At 40.0% G+C, this 17,313-nt stretch overlaps 1 protein-coding gene across 1 annotated transcript in view; it reads left to right on the top strand.

Moving 5' to 3' along the window:
* The window catches only part of CPA6 (carboxypeptidase A6), a 325,618-nt gene that overhangs the window by 95,155 nt on the left and 213,150 nt on the right, over positions 1–17,313 (top strand). The window lies entirely within an intron of this gene.

The following is a 17,313-nucleotide window of genomic DNA, read 5'->3' as shown; positions in this document are numbered from 1 at the left end:
AAACATCGCCAATATGTTTGAATCCTCCCATGTGTTCTTCCTTCTTAATCACATCTCTCTCCCTTTCCCCTTCCTCCTGAGGTTACCTCTAGTCTTGTTTTTATTGTTCGGTTGATTTAAAAAAAAAAAAATTACCGTGTATACTTGTATCCGTAAAATCTTATAGTCACTTCTGAAATCTATAAATATGTAATTATACATTATGTATTACTCTGTGACTTGCTTTAGTCATCAGTAAGATGGTTGCAAGATTCTGTGGTTCATCTGTTTTCAATGCTATATAGTATTCCATTTTTTGGAGAGCTACAGTTTATTTTCTACTGTTGATAGAAGTTTGGGTTGTTTCTAGTTTAGTTTTGTGATTATGACATAAAGCTACTGTTCTTGTATGACTCTCTTGGGACCCATGTGTATAAGCATTTTCAAGAGTGGAATTATACAGACATTGGGTATGAACATGTTGAAGTTTTAACAGTTAACACCAAATTGTTTTCTCCCAAAGTGCTACAATAGTTTATATTTTATTGAGCAAGATGTGAGTTTCCATTGCTACCTCTTGGTGCTATTGAAATTTCACTGAGAAATTGGTAGTTGTGAAATAATGTCTCCTGTGGTTTTAATTTGCATCTCTCTGCTATTAAGGATGATGTGTATCTATTCATATTTTTGTTCATTTGCTTCCTATTAATTTTATGTTGATATATTTTGCACATTTTTATAGATAATGCATCTTTTTCATATTAATACTAATCTTCTGCTTACACATTTTAAATATTTCCTCTACAGCTTTCCTTTTGACTTTATGTAATATTTTCATGAAAAGTTTCTAATTTTAATGTAATTGAATTAATCTTTATGATTTTTCCATCTTGTTTTATAAATGCTATCCTGTTCCAGAATCATAAATATAATTTATGTCTTCTTCATCATTTAAGGTTTTGCCTTTCAGTTGAATTCTTAATCCATCTTGACTTGGGGTGGGTGGGTGGGTGTGTGTCTTATAAAGGTCCAAGTTAACTTTTTTCCCTCACAGATAACTGGTTGTTCCAGTTCTATTTACAAAAGAGTTCAACCTCTTCCTTCTGATCTGCCATACTACCTCTGTCATGGATCATGTTTCTCCATTTATAAGGATCTGCCTCTGATATATTGGACTAACCTCATGCCAGTTCCACAGTCCTAATTACTATAATTTTATACTAAGTCTTGAAAGTTGGTAGGACAAGAATTGCTCACCTTCTTTTTCACAAGTACCTTGCCTATTTCTGATTCTTTGTTCTTCTCTTATGGCTTAGATTCAGCTTGTCCAATTCCACCAAAAAAAAAAGTTGAAATTGTTTAGAATTGCATAGAATCTATAAATTTGAGGAAAACTGGCATCTTTACAATATTGTCTTCTAATATGTGAATATGCTATATCTCTGTTTACATCCCCTTTAATGTCTTTTAATTAAAAAAAATTTTTTTTTGAGACAGAATCTCACTCTGTTGCCCAGGCTGGAGTACAGTGGCACAATCTCAGCTCAGTGCAACCTCTGCCTCCTGGGTTCAAATGATTCTCCTGCCTCAGCCTCCCAAGTGTCTGGGATTACATGTACCTGCCACCATGCTCAGCTAATTCTTATATTTCTAGTACAGCTGTGGTTTTACCATGTTGGCCAGACTGGTCTCAAACTCCTTACTTCAGGTGATCTGCCTGCCTCTGCCTCCCAGAGTGCCGGGATTACAGGCATGAGCCACCACACCCAACCTAATGTCCTTTAATGAAATTTTATAATTTCCTCCATGAATATCTTTTGTTATATGAATTGCTAGGTACCTTATATTTGTGAGAATTGTATATTTATATGTAATCTTTGTATGTTGCTAATTTATATAAATCCAAATGATATAAATTTTAATTATAGATTAGTTTGCCATGCTAAATTATCTCACTAGTTTTATATCTGTTAGATTTTAAGTTTGCTATGTAGTTAATTGTATCATCTATGAAAACCAGCAGTTTTGTTTCTTCTCTCCAATTCCACTAGGTTTTTTATTTGTTTTTGTTTTTGTTTTGTTTTTGTGACAGAGTCTTGCTCTGTAGCCCAGGATGGAGTGCAGTGGTGCAATCTCGGCTCACTGCAACCTCCACCTTCCGGATCCCGGTTGAAGCAACTCTCCTTCCTCCGCCTCCCAAGTAGCTGGGATTACAGGCACATGTCACCATGCCCAGCTAATTTTTGTATTTTTAGTAGAGACAGGGATTCACCATGTTGGCCAGGCTGGTCTTGAACTTCTGACCTCATGATCCGCCCACTTTGGCCTCCCAAAGTTCTGGGATTATAGGCATGAGGCACCGCACCCAGTCCAATTCTACTAGTTTTTAATGTTTTGTTCTTATTTGCACTAATTCTGTTGAATATAAATGATGGTCATAGCATCCTTTTCTTATTCTTGTCTTCAAAGAAAAGTGTTGAGCACTTTGCTGCTGAGCATGATGTTTACAGATTAAAAACAGAATAGAGCCTCTCCAACTTACATGACTCTTTGCTCTCTTGTAGCTTATACCCCTGTTACACTTCATAGTGCACTTTCAGTAATTTTTAAAGATACACTTTCTGGTTCACTAATATTTGTCTAGGTACATCTAATCTGCTATTTAACCTATCTATCAAGTTTCTAGTTTTTTCTTTTTTTTTTTTTAGAGACAGAGTCTCTAAAATCTCAGCTCACTGCAACCTCTGCCGCCTGGGTTCTAGCAATTCTCCTCCCTCAGCCTCCCAAGTAGCTGGAACCACAGGCGCACACCACTACACCCAGCTAATTTTTTAGTAGAGACGGGATTTTAGTAGAGACAGGATTTCACTGTGTTGCCTAGATTTTTATAGTTCCTTGATTATTAGTAATATTTTGGATCCCCTCCTTCATTTCCTGAGAATATTACAAGATATATTTATATTCCATCTCAGAGTGTTGGTTAGCTATGGCCCACAGGCCAAGGGCAGCCCAACCAAACCCAATCCAAACTGTTTTTGCAAACAATGTTTTGTTGAAGCCCAGCCAGAGTTGTTTGTTTCATTTTATCTTGGTTCACTCTATAATGGCAGAATTGAGTAGTAGTGATGGCAGTGGCAGGCTGTCAGGAGCAGCTGCTGCCATCATGCTGGGTGCAGCAGAATGACATGAGTGGTGGCAGCAGGAGCAGCTGCAGGAGCAGCAGTGATTCCCCTGTACCCTGCATCCCTGAGGCCGCCAGCTGCATGACCCCCACTCTTGCATGGCCAGGCAGGATGCACTCCCAGGCCGAGAGCCTCTGTTGCTGCCTCAACCTCACTCCCTGCCACATCCCAGGAGTCCATGAGCTCCCACCTGAAGGCACAGCCAGAATTCACAGGGCCAGTCCCAGGAGTGTCGGGCTCATTCATGTGTGGTTGGCCAGGGACTGCCACTGCTGCTGCTGTGGGGAAAATGCAGTGAGGAGGTATTATCGGGGTTGCACATTTCACAGAGCAGATGGGAGCTGGGGACAAGTGGGAGCATAGGACAAGCTGGAAACCACCCCTTCCAAGTTGGTGGGGCGGGAGCTCCTCAGGCACAGCTACAGCCTTCGGAGCTGAGGCTGAGACCCAGGCACCCCTGTGCTCTTAGGATCCAGGAGCAGGCAGCAGCCCCACCCTCCCAGGTGCAGCTACAGTCACCCAAGCCACAGGTGCAGACCCAGGCATCTCTGTACTCCTGGAGGCCTGCTGCTGCTGTCTGGCTTCTCCCCGCTGTTAGTGCTTGCTCTAATCAAGTAGTAAAGTTGAGGCTGAGCCCAGGCAATGTTGAAACCTGGCCAGGCATGTGTACACTTGAGGCAGCACTGACATGCCAGCTCTCTGCCACCCTGACCCCCTCTGAATTTTGGGCACCAACAAGCACTGGAGGGAGACCAAGGGGGTGCTGAGGGCAGCTCAGTGCTGGCCTGCAGGCACCCATTGGCACAAATAGCCTGGGTGCCATGAATGGCAGCAGGAGGCAGACAGGCTCCTGGGCAGAAGAGGGCAGGTACCTGGTGAAGCCCCACCTTCACACTGGGAGGGTAAAGCCTGAGGGCCAGGCTGCCATACCCACAGACCAGAGTGGGAACTTGTGGTGCCTTTTCCAGGTCCACCAATAGCTGCCCATGAACCAATTGGCACATACTTCCTCCCATCTGAGGTCCATAAAAGTCCCAGACTCGGCCACACTCAAGGAGTTGATGGAATGACCAGCTGCAGAGAGAAGCTGCCCACCCAGGGTCTCCTCTCTGCTGAGAGCTGAAGAGATGCGATGACCAACTGCAGAGAGGAGCTGCCCTCACTGCTGAGAGCTAAATACTCATTGGAACATCCTGCCTAGCAGAGAGGAGCTACATTTTCTGCTAAGAGCTGAACACTTGTCAGGACACCTTGTCTACAGAGAGGAACTATCCACTGTAGGTCTCCTCTGAGCTATTCCATTGCTGAGTAAGTCTCCTCTTCATCTTACTCACCCTCCATTTTTCTGGATATTTCATTCTTCCTGGACACAGGATAAGAACCCAGGACCCACCAAATGGTTGGTCTAAAAGAGCTGTAATACAAACAAGGCTGAAACATGCCCCTTGCCCACCACATTGCAGGTGGGAAGAGAGAAGGAGAGAACTGCAGCCCTTCAGGGAGCCCAGACCTAGGAGCTCCCCAAGCCAGGGCTGTGATACCCTCTTTAGGGCTCTGCAGTTCCTGGCATCCCAAGCTTCCAGGCACCACACCATGTTCCCTGGTGTCAGCTGTGGAAGCTGCTTATGGTATACCTGGTCCAGCTACAGCCTCGCAGGGAGCTGGTGGCCATACCAATGCCTGCAGCTGCATGGCCCACAGCAGTCAGTGTGCCTGGCTGTGTACAGTAGCTGGACCCCACATTCGCTCATACACCCCTCACAGCTCCATGTCTGGCTCACCCTTGGCAAGCATGGGATCCAGGCCGGTAGCAGGAGCTGAGCACAGCCTGCCAGCCTGAGACAGCAGAAGGAGCTCAGCAGGCCAAAGCAAAACTCAGGCAAACGCACCAATAGCCAAAGAGGTTTCCAGCTGGTGAAGCAACACCCCAAGCATCCCATGACAGTAGCAATACTGATCGTATGGCCAATAAGCCTAAAATATTTATCATGGGGCTCTTTACAGAAAAACTTTCCAACCTCTGCACTATCTGACAATTTCAGCATCAGTAGGCTCTACAGGTCTAATTCTGCTTTTTGTTTTTTCTGCTGGCTTTTGCTCATGTTGGCTTACTTTCTGATGTGCTTTATAATTTTTGATAGTGGGCTCCTATTTGTTGGAACTTCATGGGGATTCTTTGAGATCTGGTTTTAAGACAGATTCCTCCAGAAATGATCAGCATTTGTTCTGAGCCCTAGGGGTGTGTAGCAGGACTGGCTGCAAGAAACAGCTCTCGAACACCAAATGGGGAAGGAAGGAGATGATTTGTTTAAATGACCCAGCTCATTCAACAAAGAGAGGCTCTGCCTTTATATAGGCTTACACTCTAGATATTACGTGTGAAAGAATCTTGGGTTTACACCTTAGAAATTACAGGTGAAAGGGTTTTAGGTTTACAGCTTTAGTCTTGGGTTTACAGTTTTAGAAATCACATATGAAAGGGTTTTCGGTTTACAGCTTTAGGAATTACATGTGAAAGGTTTCTGGTCTCCAGATGGAGGAGTGGGGTGGAGGGTTGATCTTGTTTAAGTAAAAACAGTGTCTTCCAGAGAGCTTCCCCAATACCAAGCTTGCTATTTACAGGAAGGTGATTCAGGAGGCACCAGTGGGCCAGCCTTTTCTTTTATTGAAATGCAGGGGTGGAAGCCAAGGGGGAGGTGATCCCAGATGCCTGGGTCTCCTTCCTCACCAGCAGGGCACATCACCAGCCAAGGTCCCCCAGGAAATAGACTCTGAAAGAGAGGCTTGCATGGAGTAACTTTATTAGGGAGTGCACTCACACACAACATCTGTAAGCAAATGAAGGAAGCTGAGGATAGAGGGAGATTTAAACTGAAATGTCATCTCAACAGTTTTCATGGGGAACTCTAAAGCTGGACTGGTACTTCAGCAACGTCTCAAATTGAGGAAGGGGGACCAGGCCTTTGCACCTCAGCATACACTGCCCCTGGGAGCGTGGTCTTCCTCTTAGATGAAGCGCTCCCTTTCAGCCAAAGACAATTGTTTAAGAAGGACTCAGCTGTGAACCATCAGCAGGCAATACTTTGCAGCTAGGACAATAAATACCTCTGTTCTGCAGGAGTTATTTGAGCAGCACACCACAGTAAGGACTACAGAGAACTTCTAACCAGAAGGCTACTTTAACACAAATTCTTAGTTTGGAAATTTTTAGACCATATGGATTTGAATTTTATTAGGTTCATTAAGTTTACTTTTTAGGTTGAATTTCATTCCTAATCCTGCTGGAGGGCTAGCTGTGGTTTTAAATTTTCGCTATTGACTATATTTTTCCTACCTAGACCAAGTTCAAGACAAACAAGTTTTCCTACTCTCTCCTATCACAAGGCATTTTTTCCTAGTCATCTTTTCACTGAGGTTATTTTCTTCAAGGCTTTCTACGGGAGTCTGTGGTCTGAATTCCCACCTTACTCAAACTCTAGGGCATCCAGGGACCACCAAGATGCTCCTCAGTTAGGATAACCACTGGCCCCAGCGTTAAGTTCACTCATCATGTTGGGCATCCTAGAATTTCTCTTACCATATTGCCACTCATGCATATTAAGTGATATACCACATACACACACAAACACACATGCACACACACATGCACATGAGCGCACACACACACATAATTTCTAGCATTACTAAGGGCTTTCTTCTGGAAGGAGATTTCAGGATATTGAGCCCAACAAATTATGCTGGCAGGTAAATTCCTAGGTGAATCTTATATATGCTCTAATTTCAAAACCACTAAACTAATATATTGCTGATGGCCATCAATCAGCTGAACCTCAAATCTTCTTAGTTTCAACTGTCAAATCTTTTCATATGCTTTTCTCTCATCAGTCCAGCTAACCCTTTTTTAATACGTATTTTCTATGTAATTTATGAAACATTTGCCACATTACGTTATCACAATAAGGTATTATTTGTCTTACGTACCCAATTAGATTATACATCTTTGAAGATTCTTCCCCTTTGTGACTCCTTTCCCTTTTCCTCACACCAGAGACTTGCATGGAATAATTTGCTGCATGGGTAAACAGTTTGTTCTCCACTGTGGTAACATTTTTTTCAGACTGAGTCCCATCTTTAAATGCAATAAGAAAGAACTACATTGAAGTGTGATACAATGATTTCACACAATACATAGCAAGTCCTTGAGACAGAGTGAAGAGAGTATCTTACTATAAGAAATTAATTTCATGACATTATTACATTTTATTGCTTTTTTTTTTCTTCTCTGGTTTGTGCTAATGGGAGAAGAAATCCTCAAAGCTTATAATGGAATCCCATTTCAGAGCATTTAAAAGATGATGTGGTTTACAAAAAGCTAATTTCAGTTCAACTCAGCAGGTATTTATGGATCAACCATTACGTGCGAGATACCACGACAGGCATTCAACCCCTTGAGAAAGTTTGTCATAAAGTGAAGTGCATCAATGAGGCTTCTGAAGATTGTGTGTTTTTCTTTTCTCTGCTGTTAAATTAACTGCAACAACAACCACCAAAAATAAAGGCATTACTTCTGCCTAACTTTAATCCAAGGGTGAAGTCTAAATCTTCATGTCCTAAGCAAACTGCAACAGGGAAATTCTTCACGTTCCGAGTACTGTATATTGCAACTATGAGCCATAACTAAAGAAGGGAGAATCCATTTAGCTCTCTTGCGCGTGCTCTGCCAAGTTGTCTCTTATTTATTGCTTTTTAATGAAATTTTTCATGTGCATCAAAACACAATCTTGCAACAAAGGAAACGCAGCTCTGAGACCTAAGTATTTTATAATACAGAATCTGCATGTGAACATTAATTTTTCTAGGTGGAATTACTTCATGGATTTCTTTGTGCTCAGGGATGAGATTTTTTTTTAAGTGAACATCCTATTAACTTTTCCACAGGATACAAGCTTTCATAAAGTTCAGCAAATATTTTAAACTGTCCTATTTTCCTTGAGAATATGAGATGAGCCTTAGTTATGGAGTACCCTAAATGTTTCCTTCTGAAAACACACAGTTTTTTTAAGCTGCCATCAAAATTAAAGGAGCGCTTTAGAGAGGGACTTAGGGAGGAAATAAGGAGTGTGAATATGCATATTCTCACCTGTGAAGACCAATTTAACAGTGAATTTAGTTATTCCATTGGTTTCTCTAATTCCTCTAAAAATATCCAAAGTAAACTTGCTGTTATATATGGTGCTTTTGGTTACAAGTAAGAAAAAACCTGACTCAAACTGCCCTACATAATTTTAAAATGTATTACACAATAGGAAGTCTAGCAGCAGAACAAGCTTAAAAGTTGGTTAATTCAACAAGATCATTACAGACCCAGATTCATTTTGTCTCTCCACTCGAGAGTCCACAGTGAGCTTAGGGTGAACCTACCTCATAATTACAGGCTGCAAGTGGCATGCAGAATTGCATATTTGCTTGTTTACATTCAACAACAGAGAGAATCCCTCCACCCCCTTGGAATAATCCTTCCCTTAAATCTGATTGAGCCAATTTATACAACACATCTATTCCCAAACTAACAAAGTTGCCAAGGGATATCCAAATTCTGACTGGCTAATAAGGACTCAGCCCTCAATATGGGGATAGGGTGAATATCTGAGCAGAATCAGAGTCCTTTTAGGGTTTCAGACAGGAAAATAGATTTTGAGGATCAGCCAAAAACATCACTGTAGTCATCTATTCTGGTCCGCTGTGAAGGGCAACATTAGAAATTCTTTACTACATCTAGGTAAGGTTGGTCTTTGGAAGTATTGAAAAATTGAACACATGTGGCTTATACCAATAGAGAAAACCTCTCTACAGGACTTCCTCTGACATTGCTTTTCCTTTTTCTTTTGAGTTTCACTCTTGTTGCCCAGGCTAGAGTGCAGCAGCATGATCTCAGCTCATTGCAACCTCCACCTCCCAGGTACAAGTGATTCTCCTGCCTCAGCCTCTCAAGTAGCTGGGATTACAGTCGCGCGCCACCACACCCGGCTAATTGGGTATTTTAAGTAGAGACAGGGTTTTACCATGTTGGTCAGGGTGGTCTTGAACTCCTGACCTCAGGTGATCCACCTGCCTCGGCCTCCCAAAGTGCTGGGGTTACAGGCGTGAGCCACTGCTCCCGGCCCATTTTTCTTTTAAGTAGTGTTCCATATACCCGGTTGCCATTGTAGAAAATAATGAGACCATCCAATATTTGAATTTCTCAGATGCCAAAAGAGCTGCCTAAGCAGAAAGAAAACAGTAAATCCCAATTTAAGGCACTGATCAGAGATTACGTTCAAATATCCATGCAAAGGGCAAAAAACAAAAATGCCAGCAACAACAACAGAAAGGTTAAATGTATTCAGAATCAAATTGTGTCATGTTGTTTGTGGTATTCACAGTGGAGCAAACTTGGAAAAACATCTTAATTCAGTGCTTTAAGTTCTAGGCTGGGTGCAGTGGCTCATGCCTGTAACCCCAACACTTTGGGAGGCCAAAGCAGAAGGATTAGTTGAGCGCAGGAGTTTGAGACCAGCCTGGGCAGTATAATAAGACCCCATCTACAAAAAATTTTAAAAAGCATAGCAGGGCATAGTGGTTCACATCTGCTGTTCTAGCTACCTAGAGACTGAGACAGGAGGATGCTCGAGCCTGGGAGATTGAGGCTGCAGTGAGTCATGATATACTCCAGCCTGGGAAACAGAGTGAGATAATGCCTAAAAAAGAACCGGAAGAATATTTTCCTGTAGAAGTAATGACAGTAGCTACTGTGTATCGATAGGCTATAAATTAGGTATTTCCCAGACAATATCTCATAGGGATTGTGACTATTATCACCAGCAGGAACTGCTGTCTCCCTGGCATCTACCACTGTGCCTGGAACAGAATGTAACCTTCATAAATGTGCTGGAGGAAATAATTTTCACCAAAAAAAAAACGACGTATGCAGTGGTACTTTGGTGCTTCCCCCCAGTTTAAGGATTAGGACTCGCTGGCTCTAGATGTCTAAGCATTTTGGTGAAGGGCACATATCAACTGGTGAAACCCAAACTAGCATCCAACTTTACTCTTTCGCCAAAAGTGAAGAAGAAAGTGGATCCGAAAAAAAAAAAAAAAAGTCCAGTGACTTGGAGAGAAAGGAATGAAAGAAATGAAATATCTGAAGTTTAAGTGTTTTTAATACTAGTGGATTAGGAAAAATACCATAATGATGTCGTTTTAATTCAATTACTTCCTTAAAGACCCTGTCTTCAAATACAGTCACATTCTTGGATGGAGGGAGTTAGGACTTCAACATATGAATGTTAAGGGGAAACAATTCACATATCCACACTTAGACACAGTGTGCAACAAAAATTTCAGATGATTTTAACAATGCAAGGAGCAAAGAAGGAGGAAAACATTATGGGGAGAAGGATAGAGAAAAAAAGATTCTTAAGGTCTTACCTTGTTCAAGGAGACAAATTACAGAGACATTCAAGACATAAAAAAAGATATCTCTTAAAGTATGTGGTAAAATACAAAAAAAATGACTAATACACAGACGATGCATAACTTGCAAACCACTAGATAAGAAAAATCTGATGAAGAAAATTAAGAAAGAGGAAGAAAGGGGCAACAAGAACCTACAACAAACAAAATTATAAGAATAAAGCAATATATATTATGTATTACAAGTAGTGTGAATAAAATTTCCAGTTAAAAATTAGAAAGTATCTTACTGTATTTTTCCATTTAATCTATTTTGATATTTGCTAGGTCTCCTATGTAAAGCAGGGTGTCTCAAAGGTGTTGAAGAAAATTTTGACACATCTGGAAAAAAAGCATAAGGCAAAATTATGCCAGGCAAACAAAAAGAAAGCAGGAGTGACAATCCTATGGGGAAAAAATGAATTTGAAATAAAGTGCATTAAATGAACCGAAGAAGAGTCTTTCTAAGGAAACTTTATAAAAGTAAAAGTTTTATTCTATCCAGAAGATGTAGTAGGCATGAGCTTATATATAGTTACACACATCAAAATACATGAATCAAAAATTTTTATATTCAAAAATAAATTAACAAATCCAGTTATAGTAAGTATATTGAGATGAATCAAAAGTTTTTATATTCAAAAATTAACAAATCCAAAGTTATAGTAAGTATATTGAGTAAAATTGGCTGAAATTATCAAATTTAGTGGAAAAATAAGGACAGAGAAAATGAAAATAATATAATTAATATGCTTAATAGGTATGTATAGAACTTTGTATAGATATAAGAAAGATATACATTCTTTTCAAATATGCACTATTTATAGAACTGGAATACATATTAGGCCATAAATACCAGTGCAATGAAGTCTACAAAGTAAAAATCATATGGGTCACCTTATCATACTTCAAGATAACAAAACAGTAACAAAAATAAATCTTCCCACCCAAAATACATCTCACTGCTTGACACATTTTTCAACATTCTTCAAAATAACTCTTTAGTAAAGAAGGACTAAAAACTCAATTGTCAGCTATTAGATCTGAACATCAATGAGAACATCACATATTAAAACATGAGGTTTGGTACAGTGGCTCATGCCTCTAAGCCTAGCATTTTGGGAAGCCAAGGTAGGAGGATTTATTTGAGTCCAGGAGTTCAAGAGTAGGCTGGGCAACATAGCAGACCCCATCTCTAAAAAAATTTCTTTTTAATTAGCTGGGCCTGGTGGCATGCACTGGTAGTCCCAGCTACTCAGGGGCCTGAGATGGGAGGATCACTTGAGCTCAAGAGTTTGAGACTAGCCTGGGCAACATAGTAAAACCCCATCTCTTAAAAAAAAAAAAAAAAAAAAAACTTTTTTAATTAGCTGGGTATGGTGGCACACACCTGTGGTCCCAGCTACTCGGGAGGCTGAGGTGGAAGGATCACTTGAGCCCAGGAGTTTGAGGTTACAGTGAGCTGTGATGCCACCGTACTCCTGCCTGGACGACAGAGAAAGACTGTCTCTGAGAAACAACCACACACACACAGCATAATTTTTAAAGGTTCGTAAAAAGTTTATTTTTAAAAAAAAGCCTTCCTTATGATGTAGTTCTAAAACTCCGAAAAAAAATTAGCATATAAAATTCGGCCATTTATTTAAAAGATGGTACAGCAGGTCCTAGATTGTTTCTCATTCAACATCATTTTGCTATAACTTTGATAAGAAAAAAATTCAGTTCCCACCAGGGTCACCGTCTGTGAGGAGCTCTCCCCATATATGTGTGGGTTTTCTCTGAGTACCCAGTTTCCCACCACATCCCAAAGCTGCACCTGTTAGGTTCCTCCGCCTCTCTACATGGTCCTGGGGCGAGTGAGCGTGGGTGTGTGAGAGTACCCTGCGATGGATGACATCCTGTCCAGAGTCAGTTTCCACTTTGTGTCCTGAGCTTCGAGGACAAGCTTCGGCCACCCATGACCCTGAACTGGAATAATTGGGATGGAAAATGAATTAAGGAATGAATACAAATTATTGTGAATAAAAACTCATAGACAAAATCATAGAAAGGCATGACAGTAAATGATGCAGTACAAAAGCCCTCAGCAAAACCCCTGTATTTGTTATTGTTTCAACTCCATGTTGGGAGGAGGTGTTCCCATTTTCACTTTGCAAGCATTTATTCCTTCATTTAACCCACTACTGCAAATACCACCATCCCTCACAGATTCACCAAACATTGAGTTAATAATAATCTTACATGTCTTTATTAATTTTTCTTAAATGTATATATAGTTCACATTTATTTCAATGTGAAATAGTTTTAATATTAGAATATATAATATTTAATAATAGAATATTTCAATATGAAATGTTTTTAATATTAAATATATTTAATATTAGAAGTACTTTGGGTGGTTTTTTTTTTTTTTTTTTTTGAGACGGGGTTTCATTTTGTCACCCAGGCTGGGCAAAAATGCCTTGATCATAGCTCACTGCAGCCTCTGGCTCCTGAGCTTGAGTGATCCTCCTGCCTCAGCCTCCCAGGTAGCTGGAACTATAGGCAAGTGCCACCAAGCCCAGCTAGTTGGTTTTTTTATTTTTTTTTTTTTTTTGCAAAGACAGGGTCTCACTATGTTGTCTAGGCTGGTCTCAAACTCCTGGCCTCAAGCTATCCTCCTACCTTAGCCTCCCAAGTGCTGGAATTGCAGGTATGTGTCAACACACCCAGCTATGGGTCTTTATTTAGAAATTTGGTGATGTTTTTGTGACCAGAAATGTGCCCATAGGAACTTAACTTGCTTATATCAGTTAGCCTATGGTAAAATCACTTTTGTTATACACTGCTTCACGTAAACTCAGTTTCCAAGAACCTATCATTGAAATAATCACTGTATTTTAAAAACCTATGAAGTAAAAGATAAAAGCAAATTACTGTTACAAAATGCTGTGAAACAAACACTGCATCTAATGTGTATTAATGCAGAAAAGAGTCCAAGGATAAACAAGAAACTACTGACAGTGGCTACGAGGGGTAGGTAGGTTTAGGGTTGGAAGAGAACTTTATCATTTCATATGCGCTATAATATTTTAATCTTTACAAGCATAGGTTCATAAATTCTGTAACATATAAAGAAGTTTAGGATTTCATAATGAATCAGTTGTGGAAGGTCATGCCAAGAGCCACAAGGAAACATCTACAGCTTCACATCTGTCTTTCAACAGGGACTTTCAGGTTGCCTGGAAGACAGAGATACTCTTCCATAGGTGCTTCACAGTCAAGGCACAGAAGAAGGGCAATCAATATGGGAGGCAGCAAATCCAGGCAACATAGTCTTAGAACTTTTTTTCTCGAGATGGAGTCTGGCTTTGTCACCCAGGCTGGAGTGCAGTGGCACAATCTCAGCTCACTGTAACCTCTGCCTCCCAGGTTCAAGCAATTCTCCTGCCTCAGCCTCATAAGTAGCTGGGACTACAGGTGTGCCACCATGCCCAGCTAATTTTTGCATTTTTAGAAGACATGGGATTTCACCATGTTGGAAGGCAGCTGGGAGATCATCCCTCACTCCTCCAATGAAGAAACTGAGACCCAGACATAGTATAGAGTTGGAGATTATGTTCCCTTTCTGAATTTTCTCTAGGTGCATGCATGCATGCTGAGGAGGCATTCAATAATACTTTTTGAACTGATTATATATATTATTCATGTGATTTCTACTATACACCAGAATTATTAATCAAACTCACAACCAAACTCAAGATGGACTTTATAGCTACATAACTTTATTTGTCCTATAGGTCAAAGGAACAAATTGTAAGTATATCACAGATTAATAAGTATTAGTAATTCCTGGGAGACTAGTTATCTGGGATATTCTGCTTCCTTTGTAAGACATCCTTAAACTAGAATTAAAAATGCCTATGCTGTCTTTCTTTGGACAACTTTATATAGGCTAAGTTAGAAATACATGTGCTTATGAGCCGCTGCTTGCCCAGGAGTCTTTCTAACCTCAACCCATATTCAGTTCTTTGATTCCTTCATCTTAACCCCAAAAGATAGCCAAAGGGTCTTAAATTGGCGTTGCTACCTAACAGTTAAAAAAAACAAAAAACAAAAAAACAAAAAAAAAAAACCTGATAAATTCTAAGGAAAAGCCTGTAAGTTCACCTTCTCTGATAGTTTTGCAGGGTCAGTTTTTCTAAGTTCCAGTAAACTACCTGAAACTTCCCTGTTTGTAGCACCAAATTATTATTCACTTCAAAAAAAAAAAAAAACGCTAGCTATCAGATTTAAGGAGAATAAGCTTTTCATTTGGTGAAACAAACAGGGCATTTGAGGGTTACGTGGCTTTCGCATGCTGAATAAAGAGCTCTTGTTGGGTTTTGGTTACCCATCATTCTGTCAGTATAATTTGCTGGTTCACAAAAGAGTATGACATTTCATGGGTCTTTCTACATCACTTTCCGTATTCTCTGTTCTTTGATGAGTTATCAAATAGTAACAAACTCATTTCTAAAGTCACACCTGAGAATTTCTAAAGGCTGGGATGAAGTGAACTTTTTGTGATAAAAATGAGAAAACTGAGTTTGAGCAATCACTTTCAGGGTTAAATAATCCCAAGCGTAATTCCTTTGTATCCTGTACCTACTTGCAGAAGAACTGATTGCCAGGTTGAATTATCCATCTTTAAAAAAAAAAAAAAAAAAAAAGGTTCTTCTCATGGCTGTAAAACAGCTACAGATTGCTTTTCTTGCACTCTTGAGGAGCTGACAAGGCCCCAGATGGAGGTATTTTTCAGCAAGCTGTCAAGTGATCTATCCATCAAAAACAGCCATATCACCCAGCCGAGCTTGCTTTCTTTGCCAAGAATTGTACTGGGTCAGATGAGAGAGGCCAGGGTATGATAGATCCAGGGAAAACACAGGTCAGAGAAATGTACACTAGAAAAGAGAAAAGATGTGGTTACATTTAAATTCCAAAGGTTATATTTAGATTTGTTTTACAGTGACTTGATAATATTTTTCCTGCTGCTTTCTTTTATTCTTTCCGGAAATAGAAATTTCATGACACTGATACTGAGAGGTGGTTTGTGTGATTTTGAGGAAAACAAAGCTGTAAAGCTCTGTTAGAATAGCAGTCCATAAAACACAGTAATTTATCATCAGCAAGCCAGGGACCTTTTTATTAATAGGCCTAAAAGAGCTATTATAGGATCATTTTAAATGATAAACCTATCATGATTGGAAGTAAACACAGAGCCCTAAAAAATTATTGCCCAACAAGTCCAGAAGTATCCCTGAGGATCTGGTGCCCTCCATATTAGCCTTACTTCATCTTGGAAACTGCTATTCATCTGTATTAGCCCTTTCTCACACCACCATAAAGAACCACCTGAGACTGAGTAATTTATGAAGAAAAGAGATTTAATTGACTCACAGTTTCACAGGCTTAACAGGATGCATGCCTGAGAGGCCTCAGAAAACTTACAATCAAAGCGGAAGGGGAAGCAGGGACCTCCTTCACATGGTGCCCAGAGAATGAGAGAACAAAGAAGGAAGTGCCACACACTTTTAAGCTATCAGATCTTGTGAGAACTCACCCACTATCAGGACAACAAGGGGGAAATAATATGCCCCTATAAGCCAATCACCTCCCATCAAGCCCCTTCTCCAATTTGACATGAGGTTTGGGCGGGACACAATCAAAATCACATCATCATCTAAAAAGTAAAATGACGAAAAACCATGCAAATTCCATTCTTATTCCTGATGCACCTTTAGGGTTGGAGAGACAAGTTGTGGGTGAATTAGTAGAGTTTTTGTTTTCTGCTTTATATGCTATTAATAATATTCTACCTTATCCTTAATTATCATAAAATGCCATATAGAGTATGAAAAATATTCATTCCTTTTGTGCTTTATTTACTTAGTTTTTCCTTTATCCTCTGGACACCAGTTACTCAGCAATTTCCTTTATACCAATCCATTAATAAATATTTAAAAAGCATCTGCTCTATGTGAAAGACATTGTATAGTTTTGATTATCATGTGCTAGAGCTGTGCTTCCCAACCTGTCCTCATCATTACATACCTAGAAATTGATAGAATACCTTTCTGGCACACCTGGGAGACAAGGCCCCTAAAGAGAAACTTTCTGACAGACACAGCAACACCGTAAGTTATCTTAGGTAATTCGGAACCTTTACAGAAAGAACCTTATATTATGTTCAAATATAATTTCAACTGTGATAAAACCTCTGTGGTTGTGAAACTGACCCAATATTCCTATAGAGAGTTTTTTTGATAAAAGAAATGGATTCTTCTGGTCTTAAAAATTGAAACTTATATTTGTTTTATCTGAGTTCCTTCCTCAGAAAGTGACCTTCAGTCTTCTCAAAAAAAGAAAGAATCAAAGAACTGAAACTCACCAGATCACCACATACTGATAGTGAGATGCAAGACCCCTCATTCATCATGACTGCTTCCTTGCTCCTCCCTAGTTTCTGTTTTTGTACACTTTGTTACATTTCTTTCCCTGCTATATGCATCTCTAGTTTTTGTCCATCAGGGAGATGAATTTGAGACTGAGCCCCCATCTCCCTGACTGCAGTACCTGATTAAAGCCTTCTTTCTTAGTAATAATCATCTTCTCAGTGATTGCTTTCTGTACAGGGAGCAGC

This window comes from Sapajus apella, unplaced genomic scaffold, assembly GCF_009761245.1.
Source record: "Sapajus apella isolate SASKATOON/1434 unplaced genomic scaffold, GSC_monkey_1.0 scaffold35, whole genome shotgun sequence".
Taxonomy (NCBI): domain Eukaryota; kingdom Metazoa; phylum Chordata; class Mammalia; order Primates; family Cebidae; genus Sapajus; species Sapajus apella.
This window is presented reverse-complemented; position numbering and strand designations above follow the sequence as displayed.